Source organism: Octopus bimaculoides, chromosome 14 (genome assembly GCF_046866305.1).
Source record: "Octopus bimaculoides isolate indiv1 chromosome 14, ASM4686630v1, whole genome shotgun sequence".
In the NCBI taxonomy this organism is placed as follows: domain Eukaryota; kingdom Metazoa; phylum Mollusca; class Cephalopoda; order Octopoda; family Octopodidae; genus Octopus; species Octopus bimaculoides.
Genome location: NC_142941.1, coordinates 43417627 through 43445048, shown reverse-complemented (window position 1 = coordinate 43445048; position 27422 = coordinate 43417627). Strand labels below are relative to the sequence as shown.

Here is a 27422-nt window from a genome sequence, read left to right as displayed (position 1 = left end):
CATTTTTACTTAAGAACTTTTGCTAAAAATGATAAAATGTTTGAGAAGTACATTAAAAAGGTGTTAAACACCAATTAAGGATTGAGCCTAAAAGGCCAATAGCATTAATAGCAGTACTTCAGGAAATACGGCTTTTGTTATAATGAGCTACCGACATTGATGTTAAACTAAAGAAATGTAAATCTCTCTTCTGACACTCATGATCAGTAGGTTAATCACTTTAAAACATTTCCTCTACTTTTACAAACAGCTTAATCATGAATAACCTTTTACTAACCTCCTCTTAGAATTGCGCAAAATAATGATGGAAATCCTTAGGTATTTCATTCCTCACCATCAATTCTCTTTTAGTTTTTGTAGTCTACTAATGTGCTACTCATTGACTTGTAATGATATCCAAGAAGCAGAAGATAGTAAAATTCAGATTAAATTGTTTTTTCCTTCCCACTTTACATCTATTTTCTCATGTCTACATGGTTTTGTGTTGTGTATGTATGTATGTATGTCATTGTTCGGTTTTATTTCAAGATTTCTTGCCAATAGAGAAAGAGTCGGTTTCTAACCGAAATTCAAGGCTCCTTCATTGGAATTTCAACATCAACAACAAGATATTTTTGTTTGTATGTATGTATGTATGTATGGATGCAGTTTATCACGAAGTCAGCACATTGTGTGACCTTGAACTAGGCCTCAACATATCATAATGCTCTGGTTTGCTTAACTGAAAATGAGTACCAATCTATTGCTGGTGTAGCCCTCTTTTCCTCCAGATATTATATCTTTCATGTTCTTCTGAGACAAGGATGGAAGTACCAACAGGGTATCCAAGTCTGCTCCTGCAACATAGGCACCTAAAACAATTAACAAAAGCATGAAGCAAACTACCAGCTCATGGTTAATGTATCAGCCTATCAACTTTTCAATTGTCTAGTGATTGTATTTCATTTCTAATATAGGAATCAATCAACATAAATTATAAGCATCTGGAAAAGATCAATGAAGCTATGTAGATTCTATTACATATAATCAATGAAACAACTTTGAACAACAGTTCTTGGGAAAGGTCTTTCTGTACAGTTTTATTTATTAAGATAAGGAAATACATATTTTTTTCCATTCAAACTAATAGTTTACAATGTCGAAATAAGTCTTGGGCAAGATTGCATCAAGTTCAGTTAGATTAGGTATTGATTCAGTTTGTACTAAATATTTATATCCTGTAACTCAGCTGTTTGACAAATAGAGTTTGATGAAATAAGTATAAGACATAAAAATAAGAAATGGCTTTGAATTGGTCAACTAAAACGTTGATGGCAACAACTACCACAGCCTTGACTGAAACTGACAAAAATAGAAAGAATATAGACATATACATTTATATGCGTTTGTATGGGAATGTGAATATATATACATGTATGTGGTTGTGTTTGAGTGAGTGTACATATATATATATATGTACACTGTGTGGCACCTTGGGCAAGTATCTTCTACTGTAGCCTCGGACTGACCAAAGCCTTGTGAGTGGATTTGGCAAATGCTAACTGGAAGAAGCCTGTCGTATATGTATATATATATATATATACATATATGTATATATTTGTGTGTGTCTGTGTTTGCCCTACCCGCCCACCATTGCTTGACAACCGATGTTAGTGTGTTTACGTCCCTGTAACTTAGCAGTTCAGCATAAGCGAGTGATAGAATAAGTACTAGGCTTACAAAGAATAAGTTCTGGAGTTGATTTGTTTGACTAAAATGGTGGTGCTCCAGAATGGCCGCAGTCAAATGACTGAAAGAAGTAAAAGAAAAAAGAGTAAACATGTATATGTGTGTGTGTGTGTGTGTATACATACATACACACACACATACATATATACACACACACTTGTATATATATATATATATATATATATATATACACATACATACAAACATACATATGTGTGTGTGTGTGTGTATGCATGCATGTACATATGAAATTTCTATTCTTTTTAGCCTGAAAGAACCATATCACATAAAGTTTTAAAAGTACCATGCTAAGGCCTTAAGTGTCAAAATGAATCATAGCCTCCTAGCTAATTATTGACTGTTTATTGCTCCAAAACATAAAGGATTTCGGCATAATTGTTATTTACAACATGCTGTCAACAGAAAAATATTTGTCGGTGTCTGCTATTATTTCTGTGCTTTGAGTGAAAACATAATGGCATAATAAAATTTGTTGTTAGTCTCTAGTTCTCCTTGGAGTGAAGGCAAAATTTAAGATTGTAAACGAGACTTCTTGTAAGGAGGCAAATCGTTGATAGTTATTTCTTTCCAAGATTGTAAATCACAAAGAATTTTACTTTTAATTATTTTACTTCTCATAGAACACCGAGAAATTGCTCCGAGTCTGTTATTATTTAATTTTTATGTGAAAGATCAACATGTTTTCTCAAGCATAGATCATTGATTTATTATAATTGAATTCAGAAATATTTCATGGTTAGTTCTAACTTGAGAAGAAAGTATATATCTAGTCAGTATGAGAGCAATAGAAGTTGAAAGTGGCTCTTTATTTAATCTTTGTTCCTATGGAGCATAAGCTTTCCTCAACTATTCTTGACTCTGAACTGTCTTTTTCTGCCTCTTCTGGCTTTTTCAGATCTACCTCAGTAATACACCATTATTATTAAATCCAATAATACTAAAAGCAACAAAAATACTGTCCCACCTAGTGCCTACCTAACAAAAGAGAAACACCTACAGGCTTGTTCATAAAGTTCTACCAGCATGAATACATTCTAAACAATAACATAACCCCAAATTTAACCAATAAAACATTTTCCAAACACTTTCCTATAACACCACCCTAATCAAACCCACACTCCCAAAGATGATTTTAACTCAACAGAGATTATATAAGGGCAAGACTAACTCTAATGCACCATAGTCTGACAATGGTTTAGCTGGCTGAAACTTTGAAGTCACCGTCAACAAAATTCTTGTATAAGAATAACAGAATAACCCACCATTAGCTATTTTTAAGGCGTTCTCTCTTCCATCTTCCTTGTGTACTTCAGGTCAGGTCCTAATGCAGGATGTTGGCTTTTCATATGTTTCCTTGAGAGAAAGCCTCTGTCTCCTTAGATCGATATGCATATATATACATCCATATATACATACATACAAATACACACACATACACACTGAGGTATCAAAGTGTAGTGAAGATTCTTTAGTCATTCAGGATACAAAGCAACTTCACCTGTGCTGATGTCATAATAAAATACACCAAGTACATTATGCAAAATGTCTGATATTACGATGGGCATCCAGACATAGAAACCATGCAAATAATAGACTTCTAAGGCAAGATATCATCTTCTGACCCTTCCAGTGGTGTTGTAATTCCAAATAAGAACTGACTTTGACTGTATTGATCCATGCAACCCATACCAGCCTGAAAAATAGATATAAAATGATGATGATGATGATGATATATATATATATATATATATATATATATATATATATATATATGCATATATATATATCCCCTATAATAAAAGAAAAAGAAAAATGTTTTATAAATTAGTACTTTGCATGAGCACTAGTTCGTTAAATCTTATTTACAAACACCATTTAAATAATTAACAAACAGATATGGCAAGTATTCCATAATTCAGTGGAGGTGTAGAAACTGAGTTGGGTTCTGCCTGGTTGACTTAATCTTTCATACAACATTGCCTAAAGATTTCATTGAAATTTTTAATGGTGTCCTAACAGTCCAATGGATTATGAGACATCTATTTTATTGCTTTGTAGCATTGACGTATACTATATATTTTATTATTGTTGTATGATGTCCCTGCAAAAGGAATTTTAGTGTATAGGTTTTATTTGCTATTACTGTTTAGCATTGTTATTTAGTTTTTACCTTATAGTATTGTCATGTTAGTATTACTAATATGTAGCTGATATCTGCTATTTGTCTATCTTACGAAGTTTTTCCTGTGCTCCATTAACAGCAAATGCGTATCCAGGAGGTAGTGATGAGGTCAGATGTGAGAGGAATTGAAGAAAGCTCTGTGGGTTTCCATGATACTTCAAGCAATATAGTGTCCTGTCAAATGGATAACACAAGTTATAGCAGTGATGCAAAGGCCAAACATTATGAAGAGATATCAGGTATGTAGTGGGAAACTACTGACAAGTTTATATTGCTAAACTATTGGCAAAATTCCATAGTATTTTTTAAGATATGCTCAGAATACTTTGGGAAGTGTGAAAAATAGATTCTGAACATATTTTATACAGTGTCTGTAAAGATAAACTCAAATGTTGTTGGAGTGATGCATTATTACTACAACATACTTAAACTTCAAATAATTATGGAGATATCAAATGCTATGGGTGTAATTTAATTTTGTAATATCTACTAATATAAAAATAAGATTCTGAGTTATGGAGACCAAGATATGAATGCTATTTTCCCCCCTTTCATATTCAGATTCCATTCTGCTATAAAGATGTCTAAAGTAAAAACACAGTGATTAATACTGCAATACCTAACAAGTTATGTTAACAGTACCAAGACTAGTGTGTCCTACCCAAGGTGTTATTACTATTATATCTTACTACATAACATTAATAGTTGTTGCATCAACTGGTCAGAGATATATGACTATAGTGCTTATTTTCATTTGTTATTATTTTTGTTTTATGTATTTTGACAGTATTATAGGAAGCAAACACTTTTTATAATGATATATTTTATGCTATAGTGCAGAACTTCCTAATCTTTTACTATTGCAACTCACTTTAGCAAATCAGTAACCTTCTGTGACCATTCTTTTTACCTTTTTTCTTTTAGATTTTCAAAATACGTGAACAAAAAAACAATTTTTCCAACAATGGGGCATAATTAACATATGATATTTCTTCTTGAGGAAACATTCCACAGTCTTTATTTATAGTAAATGTTGTGTTGTGGCCCTTATTCCTCTGCTTTATTGTACAAGTTCATGAACATTTTACATTCTATCAGACATTTCTAAATTAAAAGATTTTGTATTCATGACACTTTCAGAATTATACCACACCCCAAACGTTGCTGTTTCAGGCCTCCGAGACAAATTTAATGCAGTTGGACAGGTCTGCTTTGAATCTTGAGAAGAGTGGGGTCTTCTAAAAATTGAAGGAAGCTTTAGGTTGTCCTTTTAGAGAGAGGGCTTCACAGATAATTATGCTTCTCATTGGCTCTCCAGGTCCTGGGTTGATCAATTTTGTTGAACCCTGCTTCTATTACAGAGCAATATAAGACCAAAGCTTTTACTAGAACAAAGATAAGATCTTTCTAGACCTTGTATGAATATCAATAATCTGAGAGATATATTTTATATACTTTATTGATGTTAGTTTTACAGTTATATATTTCAAAGGCAACACAGAAAACTTCAAGAAGTAACACATTGCCTACCAGACACAAATTCTGATATAGATTGTTGATGAAGTTATTGGAATTCATTGAAAGACTAATAGTTGTAATATTGGTAGCCTGGGGGAAGATTTTTAAAGTTTGAAATTTGCGTAATTTTTATATTTTTTATGTGATTACCTTTCTTGAGAATACAGGTTAATAAGTGAAAGAGGGGTTTTTCTTTTTCTAGTCAGATGCTGATAAAATACTTTGTAGTATTTAATTATACTTTTTATATTCTGAGTTCAATTCTTACTGAGGTCAATTCTGATTTTTATCCTTAGAGGAGAGAGATTGATGAAATCAAGTACAGGGCATGTACAGGGTTGATATAATTCACTATATACTATATCGTACTTATATTTAAGGACTTTTTCCTATGTTGGAAGGCTATTGTGTTTTAATTACTACTGTTGTTTTATTTGTATGTTTGTGTATGCTTGTGCATGTGTGTACATGTGTGTGTGTGTGTGTGTGCATGTGTGTGCAATCTGTATGACTGTATGGGCACATGTGTGTGCATGCTGTGTGAATGCAAGTGTTATGACCATTATACAGTACAGGGGGTTATAACTGAATCTTGGACATGAAATCTTTTGTCACAGCCATTTTGGCCCTGTCTGTTTGGTGTTACTGATTCAACAGTGACATATATGACATCAAAAATTTCAATGTTTCTCTTATTCTCCTCCCTCCTTTCTCTCTGTCTGTGTGTCTCTCTCTCTCTCTCTCTGTGCACATGTGCATGTGTGTGTTTGTGTGCCGCCAGTACCAAAATGAGCTGTCACCAAAATGGGTTGAATGTCCAGTCAGTCATACCAATTCATCTGCTAAGTTACGGGGACGTAAACAACCACCATCGGTTGTCAAGCGATGTTGGGAGGGGGACAAACACAGACACACAAACATATACACACACATACATACACACACACATATATATATATATATATATATATATATATATATATATATACACACACACACATATATACGACAGGCTCCTTTCAGTTTCCGTCTACCAAATCCACTCACAAGGCTTTGGTCGGTCCGAGACTATAGTAAAAGACACTTGCCCAAGGTGCCACGCAGTGGGAATGAACCCAGAACCATGGGGTTGGTAAGCAAGCTTCTTACCACACAGCCACTCCTGCGCCTATAATGGGAGAAAGGGATGCAAATTTTGGTCTGTAAATTTCGACTTGTATGTCAGAAAGTATGGTAATGATGGAAACAATGCCATACAAATTCTATGTAACTGAAAATGTACTATGTCTGTCATTGTGCTTGATGCCAGTTAAAAGAAAGAGGAGGGGGAGGGGAGGGGGAGGCAGTGGTGGCTGCAGCAGTGATGGTAATGATGGTGGTACTTGATGATGATGATGATGATGATGGTGGTGGTTATGATGATAATGGTGATGTTGTCACTTGCTGCCACTGCTGCAGACAATGCCAACAACAATGGTGCTACCTTAGTTCCCTAGTATACATACATAGTATTTCAATGAAGTCATTTTCTTAAAGTTGGATAACCCTACTTTAGCTTTTAAACACAACCAAAATGCCTGGAGTGGAGTTTGAAATCAACCTTACAATTTTATTAGACAGTGGACATAAATCCTAACCTCTAAGCCAGCTTGCTTCTGATCATAATGACATTTTCAAATATACAATAAACACAAGGGCATTAACAGCATCACACTATGCTTCTTATTGTTATTGTTGGGTATTTATGAAAACTGTGGTTATTAATGTATAGGCCAGGAAACAAGGAATTATTATAACTGCAATGTCGATTCCATTACATACTCTAAAACCTGTATAATGGAACAACTGTGGAGTTTACTTCACAATATCATCTTTATTATACAAATAGGATTTATTCTGGAAGAATAATTAATTCTTTGAAATTATTTCTTAGAATAAAACCAATAATTAGCTTGAATCACAGAGAACCGCGGTTGATGATGGTGTAGTTGCTGTCGCTCTAGTAGCAATAATAAAGAAAGGATTATCATCACCACCACCACCACCATCATCATCATTATCATCATCGTCACCATGATCATCATCATTATTATTTAATACTACTATTATTTATTTCTAATGCTTTGACTTGATTGCTGGGATAATGGAATGCCTCTTGTCATTGGGATATGAGGTGTGAAATACGTTATGAACAGGAAGATAATATCAGAGAGTTTGTAAAGATAATAAAGTAGCTGAATTTACTGTTGGGTTATATAGCCATACAGGAAGTAGCTGATTCTAATGAGACAATGGAATCTGATGACTTGCATAGAAACTCCATTACTGCTCTTATGCAAGAGAGCATCTTTCCATAAGATGAATTACTAGAAAACCTGACCAGGGGGAAATGAAAACCCATAAATTTATGTTAATCTCTTAAGCTTCATAGAAATCAAATTAATTATCTCCATTAATCTTTTTTCTTTCCTATCCTTTTTTTTTTTTTTTTTTGAATCATTTCGGATTAACCTGCGTTTTATAGTTTTGTAATTCTTGATGAAATTGTTTTCTTTTAATTTATTTACTAGTGTGTGATCTTTTCTGAAACAGGTTGGTTGCTTTGCATACATGAAATTTGAGACACAAAAGGAAAATACTCATATGCTGCTTTAATACTGTTTCATTGGAAAACATGAAAAGAATCTCAATGTACTTTTCTATTCTGCACATCTATAAAAGGGAATATTTTACATACTACTCTGGTTTTTACATACTGTGCTCTTCCTAGAAACTTGGAGAAATGATAACTTTTAAAAAAAAAAACAAAAAGACTCCCAACAACACCAGCCACAAAAAAAAAGCCCATTTTGTTATAGAATATATAGCAACATAGTGATTATTTTTTTAACTAGGAAAACAAGAGAAAAAGAATCCTTTCCTAACTATGAGGATAAATATGATATTGGTAGTGGTGGTACTGATGATGGTGGAAATAATCATGCTGATTGTGGTGGTGTTGACTATAATGAGAAAGATGATGATGAAAATGGTAGTGATTGTAATGATAGCAATGGGATGGTGGTGATGATGATTATAACGATAATGATGATGATGATAATGGTAATGATGGGAGCGGTAGTGATATTGATGATGATGGTGGTGGTGGTGGTGGTGGTGACGGTAATGAGAAGGATGATAATATTAATGGTAGTGGTTGTAATGTAATGGTGGTGGCGGTAGAGGTGATGATGATGATGATGATGATTTTGATGCTGGTGATGGTGGTGGTTGTGTTGATGATGATGATGGTAGTGAAGAAGGTGATGATGATGATAACGATGTTGGTGTTCTTGTTATTTAGCCCTAGGTCAACTCTGAGTAAGACCTATGATCAAAAGCACTCCAGCTGTGACTATTTGATCATTTTTTTTTTGCCATCCAACCATCGAGTATGTTGAGCAACATGAGATCAGTACTGGTAATGTTTGCTGCTTTGAATAAAGATATATATATATATATATATATATACATATATATATTATATCACTTGTTTGCATGTGTGTGTATGTGTGTGCTTATTTTGTGTAGTGTAGAACAGGTTGTGCAACTTTTTAGTAGATGAAAATGATAAATATATAGTAAAAATTTAGTATCTAATAAATCTGGTTTTCCTCTTATGATATTTAATGCTGTATTATTATTATTATTATTATTAGTAGTAGTAGTAGTAGTAGTAGTAGTAGTAGTAGTAGCAGCAGCAGCAGCAGCAGCAGCAGCAGCAGCAGCAGCAGTAGCAGCAGCTGCAGCAGAAAGACATTACGATGACAGAATCGGTTGATCTCTGGACTAAATGCTATATGCAGTGTTTCATCCAACTTTACGTGCTGGGTTCAAGTTCCACTGAGATAGATTTTAGCCTTTCATCTTTTCAGGGCCAATGGAATAAGTACAAGTCAAGTACTGAGATTGATGTAATCAACTATCCCTCTGCCCACAAAACTTCAGGCCTTGTGCTTATAACAGAAAAGATCTTTATTATTATTTTCATTTTCACTTAACTCCTGATTTCTCTATGTCTATGTCACTTCTCAGCCCCATCCCATAGAGCTGTAACACTTTCCTCAACACATGAGCTGTTCCAAATATTGCTACAACCTGAACACTTCTTAAGAAGTTTGGTATTTGCAGCTTTTGATGACAGAATATTGTTCTTTTTGAGATGGTTTCAAATGCACACTCCATAATAGGTACTATATTTACTTTTGAGGTTCTATGTATTCTTTTTACTTCCAATCCTATGTCTTGGCCCTTCCTGACTAATTGCACTTGACCCTCTGGCCGATAACTAAAGAGGAGTTGATAACCATCTGTGTTTCCCGCTCATCTGTGTATTTAGAATATGTTCATATGTTTATTTACTACATGTTTTTCTGAATTATACATATATATATATGTGTGTGTGTGTGTGTGTGTGTATATGAGAGGAAGTTAAAAATTCTCTGCGCTTTTGCCATAACATATCTTTATTATTGTCACACTGCCTTCTGTGCATGCGTGCTTACAGTTAGTACTGTTGTGGTCATGTGATCGAAGTTTGAAACTGATCACACTATTTTTCTTTCTGGCTTTACAGTGTAAGCATGGTCACTCCACTAGCAAATGTGCACCAAAGAAGAACAAACAACAGTGATTCAATTTCTCTGGTCGGAAGGTGTGTCAGGTGCTCATATTCACCAGAGGCTTTTAGCACGATACAGGGACAACGTACTACTGTGTTGAAAGGGCAAGACAAGCCCGTCAACCTCCACCTCTGACAAGATGATTCAGCGAGCTTGAGAGATGGTAACGGTGAACCTGTTCACCGTTACCCTCTCTTGGGTCACTGCTCTCTGTTCTTCTTTGGTGCACATTGCTAGTAGAGTGGCCATGCTGACACTGTAAAGTCAGAAAGGAAAATGGGGTGACCAAGCTCAAACTTCGGTCATGTGCTGAAGGCAGTGTGGCAATAATAAAGATATGTTATGGTGGCAGTGCAGATAATATTTGACTTCACCTTGTGTATAGATATTTCAAGCCATGTGATAGATAAATAGACAGATAGATAAATAGACAGATAGATAAATAGACAGATACATATTCTTTTATTCTTTTATTTGCTTCAATCATTTGACTGCAGCCATGCTGGAGTGTGCACACACACACACACACACATATATATAATATATGATATATATGTATCTCTCTCTCTCTCTCTCTATATATATATATATATATATATATATATATATATATATATTATGGATATACAATAAAGAATTATTAATTTATTAATAAATTAATAATTAATAATTTTATCAAGTAGTTTGTTATGGAAAAAAAAATCCATTATTGGTAAAAACTTATACAAAAAGTTTATTTTATAATTATAAACATAATTAAGGGATCAGCAAAAGTTGCTTCACTACATACCACAATTTAGAAATAGCAGTTAAAATACTAATTTTTCTACCACAATATGTCTCCACAGATAGAAATACTCATAACTCACATAGGCAAAAAAGAAGAAAAAATAACGAAACCAACCAGCATGATATTCCAGATTATAAATTTGAAAATGCTATATTATAATATATGAGTGTATAAACTTTCAATTGTATTGTTATGGTCTTTGTAATAGTATATACTGTAAATATAGTTGTGACATTTAGCTTTGTTCTGTGGACTCTGAGTAGTTACATTCTAAATTTATAAGAAGGAAACTTTTGTATAAAGGCAGCCAGGATAAATCTCAGAGTAAATAGAACCATTTAGCAAAAGCACCATAATGAAATGAAGATAGAAACGTGGCTGGCAGGTGGTGAGTAAAAGAGTTTGATGGGCAATGCTATTTGAAACTCAGCCAGAAGTGATTCAATGAAACCAACAGTGCAGAGATTACAAAAATGGCCAGTATTCTTTTCAATCAAATTCATAAGGATTCAAAATTAATCTAAAGGATAACAGGAAAGATCAATGCTATAAACCTTCTTCTAGGCACCGAGATACAATTTTCTTCCAGAAACATTGAAAGCCAATAACAACGGCATCAATCAGACTCTTTGTTTTCACATTGTTATTCTTAGCTTTTATTTATTTATTTAGTTAGTTATTTAGTTTATTTATTTATTTGTTCTCAGTATCATATTCATTTAAATGAAAATGTAACCTTAGAAATAAACAGAATATGTACCCTGATGTTGACAGAAGAACACATCTATCAAAATATTGGAAATAAAAAGAGACAATTAAGATCAGAATAACTCAGAACAGCTGAATATTGATCTACTACGGTGTGTCATATCATGAATGCCGATCTATCTGGCTATGTGCTTTGAATGCCCCACCACCCCACCACTTCCATGTACACAATAAGGGAAAGAAATAATTGCAGTGTCTGTTTTTACTGGCAATTCAAAGGTTTTGGCTGTTGTCTGGCTTTACTAACTGGCTACATTATACGGAATTATTAGTAGGCTACTGTGATTTCAAGACACATTTATCTGGTTTCATTGACATACAATATATCTTTTTCAATCAATTCCCAGTCTTATCATGCCAAGATAACATTCTCATATTAGAGAACTATTTTAATATTATTCTTTGGGAACAAATCTAAATGTTTGACATAACACTAAGAAAAGTATTTTACAGTCAAGAAAGCAGAATTCGGTGTCTTCTAAAGGAAATACATAGTTAAGTGAGGCTAACATAATGTAGTGAGCCAGAAAAATCGGTAGTCAATTTTTAAATTAATAATATGAAAATAATAGACTGTAGGCGTTAATAATAATCTTTATTAAAAAAAACCAAAAAAGACAACTCTTAGTAATAAATGGTTAAAATCTTTTTCTATAACTTTGCTTATTTTAGCAAATAAGTTAGTGAAAAGGAATTGACATTCTTTTGAACTAAAGACAACCAGCAATATACACCAACATATCTAGTTGCATATGCAACTAAATATAGGCTGTGAACATGCATATGCACACACTCACAAATACACACACACACACAAGCACACACACAATCACACACACACACATAGATATATGTACCAATCTGAGTTTCATATTTAAAGGTGCAGGAGTGGCTGTGTGGTAAGTAGCTTGCTTATCAACCACATGGTTCTGGGTTCAGTCCCACTGCATGGCACGTTGGGCAAGTGTCTTCTACTATAGCCTCAAGCTGACCAAACCCTTGTGAGTGGATTTGGTAGATGGAAACTGAAAGAAGACCGTCGTATATGTATGTGTGTGTGTGTGTGTGTGTGCATGCATATGTTTGTGTGTCTGTTTGTCCCCCTACCATCGATTGACAACCGATGTTGGTGTGTTTACGTCCCCATAGCTTAGCAGTTCAGTAATGCGACCTATAGAATAAGTGCTAGGCTTACAAAGCATAAGTCCTGGGGCTGATTTGTTCGACTAAAGGATAACAGGAAAGATCAATGCTATAAACCTTCTTCCAGGCATGGCCACAGTCAAAATGACGGAAACAAATAAAAGAATAAAAGAATATATATTGTTGAGAGCCTGTTAAAATGTGGTATTTGTCTCTTGAAAGTATTTCTTGAAGTCATAGTGTTAAAAAACACAGAAATACATCAGCTGTAGATGAAAATCCTCTAGCAGTCATGGTAGGCAGAGGTGTAGTTATGTGTTAAGAAGTTTGTTTCCCAACCATATGGTTTCAGCTTCAATGCTGCCGCATAGTACATTGGGCAAATGTCTTCTACTATAGTTTTGGGTTGATCATAGTCTTGTGAGTATATTTCATAGACAGAATCTGAGAGAGGTCTGCCATATGTGTGTGTGTGTGTGTGTGTGTGTATGCATGCATGTGTGTTACTGTCTCTTTGTCTTGACACATGATAACATCAAGTGTCACTCTCATACAAGTAGTGTCCCTTTGTTTTCAATAGTCTGTGAAAACGTTTTCTGGTCATGGGGAAATATATTAACTTATTTGGAAGGAAAGTTGGAAATAGCAACAGTATCTGGCTGTAGAAAATGCACCTCAACAAAGCTTATAAGACATTTACATGAAGTTCCATGCAGTGGCAAACTGAATTGCATAAACTGTCAGTGGCATAGCTAATAGAAGACCAGAAGGAGCAACTACTCCTACTGAGCACATTTCTCAAACTTGGCACATTTCCAACAAATTTTAAAACTCTTTAGTTCACTTGTGCAATAAAAGTCGAATCAGTTTTTGTTTTTGTTAATTTCATGACCTTGGAAGAACTTTCTGGACTCATTAATTTATCTGATCAACCTACCATGTTTTTGAACTGTCTGCTCAATCACCTGTGATGTATTGGTGGCTGTTGGTGACATCTAAAGAACTGAAGCAAACCCTGATGTCATAACCTCTTGACACTGGATGATTCTGTGGAGTTTCATCTTTTTCATGTCACACCTATATCAGTAGTTGTAAGTTTCATACATAAGGACATTGTTAGTGAAACGTGAAATTAATGAATATAGAGTATGATTACATATATTATAACTAATGAAATATTTTGTGTAATATATGAGAAATGAATTAAAAATTGCTTGGTATGTATTGTGGCACCATTTTTTTATATGTGCTCACTCCCCCTAAGTTTAGAACCTGGCTACACCTCTGTACATAGTGCCATAACTGCACCAGTCTACCATCCTTAAATTTTCATTTCTAAATTATAATCTAATATACAAAGTGGCCATGCAACTTCTCAATTTCTTCTGACCACCTCTCGTTTCTTTCCATTGACCTGAAGTCATGTAACCAATGTAGTCTTTAGGTTTCCAGTTAGCATCAAATACCACTACTTAGCAATGGTTGCTTGTCACATTGATTGGCACCATACAAATACCATGTGCTCACATGCGGAAAACTTTTATAGAACCTTATGAAAGCATTTCTATAATGATTACATGTTTGACACGAGTAACCATTAGCAATTTTCTCTGTAATTTATCATGTCTGAACAGATTTGAACTGTGTCAGTCAGTTGAGTTATATAAATGGTTGCAAACATTTTAAACATGAGAATCAATTATGTGTGTGAGTGTGTATGTGTGTGTGTGTGTGTGTATATCCATACATATATATATGTCTATGTATGTACATTGAAGTATGAGGATGTATACAAGCATACATATGTCATTTGTCCAGCCATAAGAGAATGAAATTGTTTATAAATATGTGTGTATGTATAAAAATGTCACAGTTTGTATACACAAAATGAAAGTTAACACTTAACATAGTTTAGGATTCATATGTTTCAATGAACTAAAGATTTGACTGCTTTCTGTGTTTCATACACACACAGACACATACACATACACATACACACACGTATACATACACATTTGTATGCATGTAATTATGTATCATCATCATCAACATCGTTTAACGTCTGCTTTCCATGCTGGCATGGGTTGGATAGTTTGACTGTAAACTGGTATGCTGGGGAATTGCACCAGATTCCAGTCTGATTTGGCATGGTTTCTACAGCTGGATGCCCTTCATAAGGCCAACTCCTCTAAGAGTGTAGTGGGTGCTTTTTGCTTGCCACTGGCATGGGTGCCAGTTATGAAACACCAGCATCGGCCAATACTGCAATCTCCTTTGGCTTGATAGGTCTTCTCAAGCTTGGTATATTACCAAAAGTCTCAGTCACTTGTCACTGCCTCCGTGAGGCCCAATGTTCAAAGGGTACTTTTTACGTGCCACGGTGTTCTTAAGCATATTTTTCTGTATATGTATCAATATCTATATATATCGGGAGAGAGAGAGACAGACAGAGAGAGAGAGAAAGAGAGAGAGAGAGATAAATGAATAAATAACAACAGATGGATAATGTGTCAATTCACTACAGCTGTTTCCAACGAATTTTCAATTGATTAATTGAGACATTACACCATTAAAAAAAACCGTTTTCATCAGGTTTATACAACAAGGATAATAAAATCATGAAGATGCACATCCTGTTCTTGTATATGTATATACATCTATGTGTATGTGTCTTCGTGTCTGTGCTTGTCCCCCATCATCACTTGACGACCGGTGTTGGTATGTTTACATCCCTGTAACTTAGCAGTTCAGTCAAAGAGGTTGATCAAATAAGAACTAGGCTTAAAACAAAAAAAATAATAAATTCTCGGGGTCGATTCGTTCTGCTAAACCGCTTCCAGGTAGTGCCTCAGAATGGCTGCAGTCAAATGACTGAAACAAGTAAAAGAAAACAGAATATCACCATGATGATGATGATGATGATGATGATGATACATATGCTTATATATACACATACACACACACACATATATATATATATATATATATATATATATATATGTATGTATGTAAATAAATATAAGAAGGGATGGTATTATTAAAATACCCTTGCTTGTGGCAAGCGAGTTTATCAGCTATACAGTATGTATGTATGTATATAATGTATATATGCACACACACACACATGGTGATGATGAGTAAATTATAAGTAGATTTATATATATATTTCATGAATTATTTATCAATAATACTCTTTCATCTGAATCTTGTCTAAGATATATTACTTATTGTTTTCCTTTCATGAAGTCTCCTGGGACATTTTGATGATAAAGAATTAATCTGTGATAATCCAAATATTTCAGATATCTGCACAAAAGCAGATAAAGATTTTTTATGCCCAATAACGAGCATACAAAATGCAACAAAAACTGTAATATATATATACAATTTATAGAAAATTACTGCAAAAAAAAAAATAAGTCAGTGTTCATATTTTAATTTATAGGATAAAAATAAACATTTAAAAATACCTTCGGAATGGAATTTCTAGATTTTTGCAATACAAATTATTTCTCTCTGTGTTTCTGCCAGTTTCTTTCTCTCATATTCACATGTATAGATATGTATATATTTTTCTATCTTTCTACCCTCATCTTTCTCTGTATGTATATGTATGTATGTATGTATGTATGTATGTATGTATGTATTTTTATATATATATATATATATATATATATATATATATATATATATATAGCTACACATACACCCTCCCACACACACAAATCTATACTATATATATAGATGCATAGAGAAATACATCTAATGTATGTTTTTTATATATGCATGTATGTATATATAATTATATATACACACACACACACATATATATATATACATACATATACTCATTTTATATATGTGCACACATATATGTATATACACAAATACACACACACACACACATATATACATATATATAAATACGCATATATATACGCATACATACATACACATACATACATAGATACATACACACATACGTGCATTATACATACTGTAAATGTGTAGCTTAGTGGTTAGGGTATTACACTCCTGATCATAAGATTGTGGAGTGGTTTTGATTCCTGGACTGAATGTTATTTTGTTCTTAGTCAAAACACTTAATTTCACATTGTTGCTCCCATCTACTCAGCTGGCAAAATTGAGTACCCCTTTGACAGACCAATGTCCTATCTAGGAGTGGAAATATATACGCGACAAAATCTAGGAAACCAGCCTTTTGAACCTATGGTCCAGGAAGGATCAAAGATCCTTTATTTTTTTTGACATACTGCATATGACTTGTAACTGTAACAAAACCTATGTCACAAAATGTCAGTCTTTGTTTCCAAATGTATAGTTTGGGAATATTTTCAGAAAGATAATGTCATAAAATTTCTTCTATCATATGTATTGTTAATTTAACTCAGTGGTGGGTGTAGGCTATTCAATTGTGATAAAAGTGAGTTGGATTCAATAAGCAACAGCTGACTTAGCATAAGTAAAGTTCCATACGAGATTTCAATAAACTAAATGGCCATTTTAAGCCTTTTAGAATGGAAGAGAAATTCCTCAAGGTCCTGTAATGCTGGTGACATGACAAGAAAGTTAAAACCTGCTGAATGGCGAGAGCTAATATGTTGTTATCTCTAGCTTTTATCAGCCAGAAGCCTCAAAGCAGAATTCTATCTAGGTATGTCAAGTTGAACTAAGCATTTGTGTTGAGCAAAAACTTCCTGAACCACAGATGCTCAAAATAAGACATGGCAAAACAGAGAACCATAGGAAAAATTGCTTTGATTCAAAGAAAATATATAACATTTAGTGAGTATTTCATGACTGTTAACATTACAACATTATTCTCAATGTCTACTATTTCATGAATATGTTGGTCAAATGAAATTGACCCAGAAAAATTTTCTATGACCCAAGGTTTTTTTTCGTTTGTGTACTTCACTTATTTCTCAATTGGGTGACATTTCCTCTGGTCTTTTAAACACAAATATCAGAATGGTCAGACATGTTTTTTGAAGATTGCAAATGAATGTGACTATTTATATTATAGTAATACTAGTAAGACCTGTGTAAACTCCACAGAATGAAAAAAAAAAAAAAATCTAAGAGGACCTATTTAAGAAAGAAAGGATGATTTGTGTTTTTATAACATTCTTAGTATATCTTTATTTAAGTATATTTCATCTACATTCATTTTCTCACGTCTCCATTGGTGTTGTCTTTTTCCTCTTTTTATTAAATCTTCTCACTTTTCCTCTCTGATCCATGCTCTATATCTGTGCATCCTTTCTCAAGCAGCTTGCACTCATCTTTCTTGTGAATCTATAGACAAGTATGAGTCACCAGCATGAGTACCTCCTATGTGCCACTGTCACAGGTGCCTACTATGTATCACTGTAAATAATGGTTCAACTCTCATCTGCAATAAATTTGACACTGGACCACTTGTTTTCTGTGTTTCAGTTACACAGAAAATCTGTTGTTAGTTTTCTCAGCAAGGCAGTTAATAAATATAATTTTGCAAGTGACCGCAAAACTGTCTCAGAAACAGTTTCAAATTCAATATCAGGTCATATTTGCAAAACTGTATACTTAGCAAAATCTTACTGGTACAAAATATATTTACTCTTTTTGTTGTATCTAGCAAGAGTCATCCTTCTAATATAATTAATACTCTCAGTCACTGAGAAGGTTGCAAAAAACAGCAAAAGAGCTTTGACAAAAAATTGTTAAAAAATTGGATATTTAATAAACGAGTGGTATTGAACTAGTCTCTTACTCTTTTATTTGTTTCAGTCATTTAACCGCGGCCATGCTGGAGCACCGCTTTTAGTCAAGCAAATCGACCCTAGGACTTATTCTTTGTAAGCCTAGTAATTATTCTATCTGTTTCTTTTGCCGAAGTTACAGGGATGTAAACACACCAGCATCGGTTGTTAAGCAATGTTGGGGGGACAAACACAGATGCACAAACACACACACATATATATACATATACATATACATATATACGACAGGCTTGTTTCAGTTTCCGTCTACCAAATCCACTCACAAGGCTTTCATCAGCCCGAGGCTATATTAGATGACACTTGCCCAAGGTGCCATGCAGTGGAACTGAACCCGGAACCATGTGGTTGGTAAGCAAGCTACTTACCACACAGTCACTCCTGCAGCTAGTGTGTGTGTTAATTATGTTGGCATGATGTCTCGCTAGACACAACAAAATTTGATTCAACACACAAATCCACATAAAGAATCTTACTAACCAGATACAAAAATAAAGTATATTTACTCCATTTGAACTTTACATTAAACGTGATAATTTAAATATTATCCCTCAGAACCTAGGGAGAGAGTATGAATAACAGAAGGCATGGAAGCTATGTTTCAACATAGCAATCACACATGCAATTAAATAACAGTGGCGTCTGTTTTAATGATTAAATCTATAATTTCAATTTTTTTTCATTTGTTAAAGGAAAACCAAAAGAATATGATCTAGTTTTGTTTCATTGAAGTTACTTCCATTAAGCAAACTTTTAATTGCTAGTTATCTGCAAATTATAGTATTAGTTTTATCTCAAATATGGTACTGGAAATTAATAAATGTGATGTTAATTTTGTCACACTATATCACCCTCGTTAATTTAATTTTTTTCCTTTTGTTTTTCTCTTTTTTTTTTTTTTGTCGTGCGTGAAATGGAAAATATATTATTAATGCAAGTCTTCATTTCTTGTTTATGGTATCTAGATGTTGTGAGCTGATGCATTGTTTACAGCTAAATATATTTGGGAAGAATTTGAATAACAAACTGACAGGATTTCGACTTCTTTATATAGAAGATATGTTTGAACTGAATGATCTCTGTTAGTCTGTCTGTCTCCTGTCTCTGTCTATTGTTTTCTTTCTCTCTCCTTTTCAATGTATCAATGTGTGTGTATGTATGTATGTATGTACGTATGTATGGATGATTGGATGGATGGATTCATGTATATATGTATGCTTGCATATAGATAGACAGATAGATATGTAGAGAGATAGATAGATTGATAGATAGATAGTTAGATTGACAGACATACAGATAAATAGGTGGGTAAGTAGAAGGACATAGATGAAAATATAGAGGTATAGGTATATACAAACATGCATATATATATAGATAAAAATAAACCCAAACTGACAGGCATATATATGATGGGTTTCTGTATAGTATTCATCTATTCTCACTTAAAACTTTTGCGTCTGACTATGGTCACAGTTAAAAACACATTCCTGAATTGTGATACCGTGGGATCAAACTTAGAACTTCAGGAATGAAAAAGCAAACTGCTTAATCTTACAGCTTCACTTGTTTGAATTTCTATTTCTTCCTCTTATATTATTGGTTTTTATTATCTTTTTTTATTATCATATCGGAAACTTCTGCTAAAGCAGATGATATTATATGAGCCTCTGGTTATATTTTATGAATACGAGGGTATGTAGCCAATGGTGATTTTTTTAAAGGTTTCTGGGTTTTGTTTCTTGTTTGCTGCTTGTGTGTTTTTTTTTTGGTTTTTGGTTTTGTTGTGATATCATCTAATATTTTTCCTATGGAAAGTAAATGATTTGATATGAGTATTGGTGTAGACACGGTTGTGTGGTGAAGGCATTTACTTTGCAACCATGTGTCTTGAGGGTGAAACTTTACCTCACAGCAGTTTTGAGTCAATCAAAGCCTTGTGCATGGATTTGGTTTGCAGAAAACTGAAAGACACCTATCATACATCTCTCTCTCTCTCTCACTACAAACACACACACACATGTATACATGCATATAAATATGTGTGTGTGTGTATATGTACATATTTGTGTATATATATCTACACACACACACACACACACACACACACACACACAAACACACCCACACAAACACACAGACACACACACACACATATATGTGCTATAAATTAGAACAAACAATAAAGGGTTGTCATTAGAGTACTCGGAGTTTCGAATACTGTGGTGAAGACCTATGATACATTCTCATCGGCTATTATCCTCATCATCATACTCATTAATAGCCAATGAGAATGTATTGTAGCTCTTCACTCCGGCATTCAAAACTCCGAGTACTATAATGACAACCCTTTACTGTTTGTTCTGATTTATAACATCTAAATAATCCTCTGTTTATCTAATATCAAGGTCTCATTCTTTTGTTGTTATATTTGATTATTATTATTATTATTTTATATATATATATATATATATATATATATATATAAAACACACATATATATGTGTATGTGTATGTAAATATTGGGTTAAAAAACCTCTGGATAGAAAAGTCAAATTCTTATGACATCAACAATATGTGTACATGTGTGTGTGCATGCACGTGCATGTGTATGTGTGTGAGTTTAAACATATGTATGCCTGTTTCTGTCTCCATGTCTTGACGTTGCAAACTAAGTGCAAACAAATTTTTTCCATCATGCAAGTGTCTTGTTTATTTGCAATATTCCATGAGAACATGTGTAAACTTGGAGAGAATATTACCTTGCTTTGAAACAGGTAATGTAAGGCAACTGGAAGCACATCACATCTGGTTGCAGAAAATCTGCCCCAGAAAATATCAACTGACTCATACAAGCATGGAAAAGTAGATGTTAAAATGATTATGATGATAATGGAGATGATTACAGTGATGATCTTATCAATAACGATCAGAACAATGATTATGATGATGATAATGATAATTGCTTTTATTGAGGTATAGTATAGTAAAACAGGATATGAACTAGTTTTAATTTTATTATTATTATTATTATTATTATTATTTTATTTTTTTATTTTTATAATATCCAATGTTATTTTAATTTTGTCATTAGGGTTAATGTACTGTACATTTTGTGTACATATCTTCTTTTGAAAAATTTTCATCAATTTTATGATAGGAAATCACCTGATTTTTCATAAAAGACTGAATATGTGTTTGCATTATTTGATTTGTTTTCTGGATGAAAACAGTATTTATTTTTTCATTAAATGTGTGAACAGTTTTATTCTTCAGTCTGTCGAGCGTCAAAAACAAAAAAACAAAAGAACAAAAAAAAACAATAACAATAACAAAAAAAAAACAAGAAAAATCAACCACAATGATAACAACAACAACAATGCATTGTTAATTAATGTTTGATTTGTGCAACTTCTTTGTTGTATTATATTGAAGGATATTAAGTGTGATGTTCATAATAATGGTTTTGCGGCTGTAATTTCATATGTTTATCAGGACAATCTCATTGTGCATGTAAATATTTTCGTTACTGCTGTAATGGTGTTGTTGATTATGTATTGATTATGTATTGAGTATATGTGCTGCATAATTGAAAAGATGACATCTGATAAGTTTATCATTTATTATATTATTATTTGTATTAATTTTCATATATCAAAATTTAATAATGAATAGTCTTCAAATACTTTTCACAATTCATTTGAATCAGACAGAGGGAATTTGTCTTCCATCACAGCAAGTATTTAAGAACTTTTGGGGGTTACAGCCATGCTGAGAAAAATAACGATTTGTTAATTTTACAAATTTATAAGCACAGTTATGGCTATAGGTATAGGTGTGGCTGTGCGTGTTGTTGTTGGCACTTCGCCGCTTACGACGTCGAGGGTTGCAGTTGATCCGATCAACAGAACAGCCTGCTCGTGAAATTAACGTGCAAGTGGTTCAGCACTCCACAGACACGTGTACCCTTAACGTAGTTCTCGGGGATATTCAGCATGACACAGTGTGACAAGGTTGACCCTTTGAAATACAGGCACAACAGAAACAAGAAGTAAGAGTGAGAGAAAGTTGTGGTGAAAGAGTACAGCAGGGTTTGCCACCATCCCCTGCCAAAGCCTCGTGGAGCTTTTAGGTGTTTTCGCTCAGTAAACACTCACAACGCCGGGTCTGGGAATAGAAACCGTGATCCTATGACCGTGAGTCCGCTGCCCTAACCACTGGGCCATTGCACCTCCATATATATATATATATATATATATATATATAACAAATATAGTAATGGAGATTTAAAATCAAATATTCAAATTGATAAAATAACATGAGTAGGTGATTTTGATAGTGAGAACAAACAAATGAACAATTATATTTATAACAAAAGAAAAAATTACAAGATTGTTGATAACCAGGTTAAAAATTCTCTTACTGCTAATGGAAATGAAGATGTCATATTCTCTAATAAAATCTCAAATTCTTTTAATATAAAATCGGCTTAAAGATTTGAAGATAAAAATAAAAGTAAAATAAACACTAAATTGGATCAAAATCAGAAAATACTTACTCTTTTGAAAAATGGGTATAAACATCAAAATTATGATCTTAACTTGAGGAGTACTTTATAGTTAATCGTTCCATTTGGTAAACAGGTCAATTACAATTTTTTCAAAGGGCCAGCCTTGTCACACTCTGTGTCATGCTGAATCTCCCTCAGAACTACATTAAGGGTACACGTGTCTGTGGAGTGCTCAGCCACTTGCACGTTAATTTCATGAGCAGGCTGTTCTGTTGATCAGACCAACTAGAACCCCCATCGTCATAACCATGACGATATAGATAGATAGATAGATAGATAGATAGATAGATATATCATGTACATATATACATATTATATATTTACACACAGACATGGACACATATACATATATATACATAAAACAAATATACACATACGTACATACGTATGTATGTATGCACATATGTATGTCTCATTTGTGCACATATGTGCCTAATATGTACATACGAATTCTTGTGTATTTGTGTAGACATAAACATAAACCTCACATTATAATTACTTTGAAAATCAATCAACTAATGTCATCCATCATCTGATTTATGTCATGTTTCAGTAATGAATTTTTCTATTGGGTAATCATTTATGTCAGAATTTGAAGCAGGAGCTGACCAAATAAGTTGAAGTGTTATTATGTATAATATTTTACCCATTTTAAATAATCTTATATAAGATCTTCGTTGATTGGTCAATATCAGTACTATGACAATCTTCTCCAATCTTTTATATATTTTAAATCTTTACAGACAGCAGCAAAGTGATACATTTTTCTCTGGAAATGACTCTCTAATAGTAAAATTCTCTTATAAGTTAATATTTAATTACGACAGAAGACACTTAGCTGCATTTAATGTCTTCTGAACTCCATTTCTATCATTAAATTTTCTCTGTCTCTCTCACTCTCTTTCTCTCTCTCTCTCTCTCTCCACTTCTAATACTCTATCCTAAACTTCATTTACCCTAAAGATATTGCAATACGAAAGGATTTTATACAATAGCACTCATAAAAATTACATTTCCTACATAGATTTATAGATTTTCTCGTTATTTAATTCAATTATTTAAATATCAATATGATAAATATTTAGAGCTTTGGGATTTTCAAACATTCTTTCATGTTTTACATTTTCAAGTATGAGAGTTTAAAATTCTCTTTATTTTCTCTATCTTTTCCTCTAATAGCTTGGTTCACTTTGCTGATGCTATTATACTTACATAAGAATATTTTAACAATCTATATAGCCGTTTTCTCAATGTCTAACCCTTCTTCTCCTTATATCAATCAGATCTCATAACAAAAATCTGTGAATCTGGAAAATTATATCGGTTCTTACAAATATTTCTTCTCTTTCCACGGTTGTATGCAATTAAATATATAAAAATCAAACTACTGAAATCATTAAATTAAAAGCAAAGAATGTTTGGGATTTAAAGATTCTTGGTTTAGCTCATATTGATGGAGATGATTGAAATAAGTATGATCCAATAAGAGAATCTTTGCACAGTCATTAAACATGCTCAAAATAGCAGTCAAATCAAACTCAAATCATTGTCTTTAAAAGTTTGAGAATACATTAGATAATGCAGACCCTGATATACAAAGAGTCAGGATGGCTGCAACTAGAATGCCTTTTGATCATAGAATCGTCTGATGTGGTCTGCCCTAGAGTTAAACAACTGCAGTAAATAAGGTGTATAAGGAATGTCTGTCATTACAAACTGGCTAGAAATAGCAGCTGAATTTCCTTCAAATCATATCTTAAAGTTTATTTTTTAATTGTGAAGGGTGACTTTGGATATTGCAGGCAGTAAATCAAATTTATAAAGAAAAGAAAGGTAGGATGCTCATGGTTAGAATGTCTTTGATTAAAGGTTTGCTTGATCAGAGTTAACCTGAGACTAAACAGCAACAATAAGTACCAAAGCATATTACTTGATATGTTTATTCTGTAACTGCTTTCAGTCCCTGGTCTGTGATACCACCTTCGAAAGTTTTATTTAATTGTATCAATCCTCAGAAATTGACTCATATTTCATTGTCCTGGGAAGGACAAAAGCAAAGTTGACTTAGTCAGGATTTGAACTCAGAACACAAAGAAACGTGATCAAATACTATAAGGTATTCTTGCCAAATTCTGATACATTAATTCTGTTGTATACCATCCCACATGTGGGGCTAAGAAACGCTGATAAGGATCATTTTTTTGTGTGTCAATAACTGGTGCTTTAACTGATTATTGCCATTGTACTTTAATAGGGATGTTTGTGGTACTGTTTTTGAAATTTTTATTTCGTGGAATCCTTAGAATAGTATCTATTTCTCCTTCATTAGATCATAAAGGCTTTGAATCATTCCATTGAAAAGCTATAAGAACAATCATGGGTTCTATTGTGCTCCCACTATTGAAAAATAAGCAATTTCTCATTATCATACCAATTTATCTATTTATTTATTTTGAATAGCAATTTATGAACAATAGAAACTTTGAGTACAGATTTCCATTGAGCCAATCACTGTTTCATTGTTTTCCTGATACTGTGAATGATAGGAGAGATAGATAGATAGATAGATAGATAGAGCGAGAGTTTGTGTGTGTGTGTGTGTGTGTGTGTGTGTGTGTGTGTGATTCAGTGTATCTCAGATAGCTTCATTCCTAAAGAACTTGTTTTTCGGTTTTGGAGCCGATGCTCATATCTTTTTCTTTTTTTTTTCTTTTTTTTTGTAGTTGCAGCTCAGAGCTGCGGCCATGCTAGGGCACCACTGTTTGCATACCATTTATAAAGTTCAATAACTTCATTCAAATATTGGAATAACTATTAAATATATTACAACTGGTGGTCGAATAGTGCAACTCAGCCACTGACAGTGACTGCTTTATAGTTAAAGGTACAGATTTGAACCCTCCCAGGGTTATCTCTCTTTAAGTATTTCCCATTGAGAAAGGCTAAAGAGCCAGAAACATGCATCTGAGAATCTAACAGGAGGAAGCACTGGGCAGATATGGTGTTTTTATACCTTTTACGGCCACAGTCAAATGGCTAAAACAAGTGAAAGAATAAACACACACACACACACACACATGGCTTCCACACAGTTTCTGTCTACAAACTTTTACTTTCTCAGTATTGGCCAGAATACTGCATTGTGGAATTGAAACCAAAACTTCTTAACCATACAACCATACCTGGTAGCTATGGACTCATTTGGCCAATATTGATCTGTCAACTCATCAACCAAATATATCTATTGGCTATAAAGCTCTCATTCAGAAATTACTCTAATACAAATTTATAACTAAACCATAGCTATTTAACCCAAGGTCAAAGATGGTTGAGCAGATGTCTACAGTCAGAGAAGTTCCTGTTATTACAATCCCATATCTTTTCTAGCTACTGTACCACAGGAACAATGTTATTCAATGTTTCCTTCATTTCTAAGATGGTGCGGCTTGGAGTATGACTTGAAAGAGACATGTCTGCAATTTCAAGCAGATTGACGAAATATGCAAATTCATACTTAGTAATAATAGGCATACTTAGCATGCTCGATGCTAAATATGAGCAGCATGTGTATGTATCATCATCATCACCATCGTCGTTGTCGTCATCATCATTGTCGTCGCCGCTGCCGCCACCGCCACCGCCTTCATCGTCATCACTATCATCATTGTTGTTGTCGTCGTCATTGACTTTTTCAATGTGGTTATCGCCATTGTTGTCACCAACATCATTATCATGACGATGATGTTGATCATCTTGATTGTCATCACCATGATCCTCATTATCATCATCATCATCATCACCATCATCAGCATCATCATCATCACCATCATCAGCATCATCATCATCGTTGTCATTGTCATCATCATCATCACGGTTATCATCAGCATCATCATCGTTGTCATCATCATCATCATCATCACCATCATCATTCAACAGCCGCATTCTGTATCTCATGCTGGCATGGAGGTTAGATTGTGCAACAGAATTCAGTGGTTCCAAGGAATGAACTATGTCCTAACGTTTGCTTCAGCAATGTTTCCATAGCTGGATGACCCTTTTAATGCCAACCACTTTAGTGAATGTACTGAATTTCTTTTTTTGTTTTGTCTGGGGGTTTTTTTTCTGTGGCACCAGCCCTGGTGAAGTCACCATGCATCTCGCAAGACGAAGATCCCCTTCTCACTGAGTGTAGCTACAATAAAGAGGAAGGTGGCTTTATGCTAGAAGATAAGGTGAGAGGTTAACATTTGAAAGAAGGGGG

General features: G+C 33.6%; 1 protein-coding gene and 1 long non-coding RNA gene across 3 annotated transcripts in view; one reads left to right on the top strand and one right to left on the bottom strand.

The window, feature by feature from the left end:
• LOC106879393 (protocadherin gamma-A4) overlaps window positions 1–27422 on the top strand; it is a 318370-nt gene that overhangs the window by 78154 nt on the left and 212794 nt on the right. The gene's annotated exons all lie outside the window — the stretch shown is intronic.
• The window catches only part of LOC149132708 (uncharacterized), a 26056-nt gene continuing 599 nt past the window's right edge, over window positions 1966–27422 (bottom strand). Inside the window, exon 2 of the long non-coding RNA XR_016244313.1 lies at window positions 1966–3442. This is a non-coding gene — a long non-coding RNA (uncharacterized LOC149132708). The remainder of the gene's footprint in view (window positions 3443–27422) is intronic.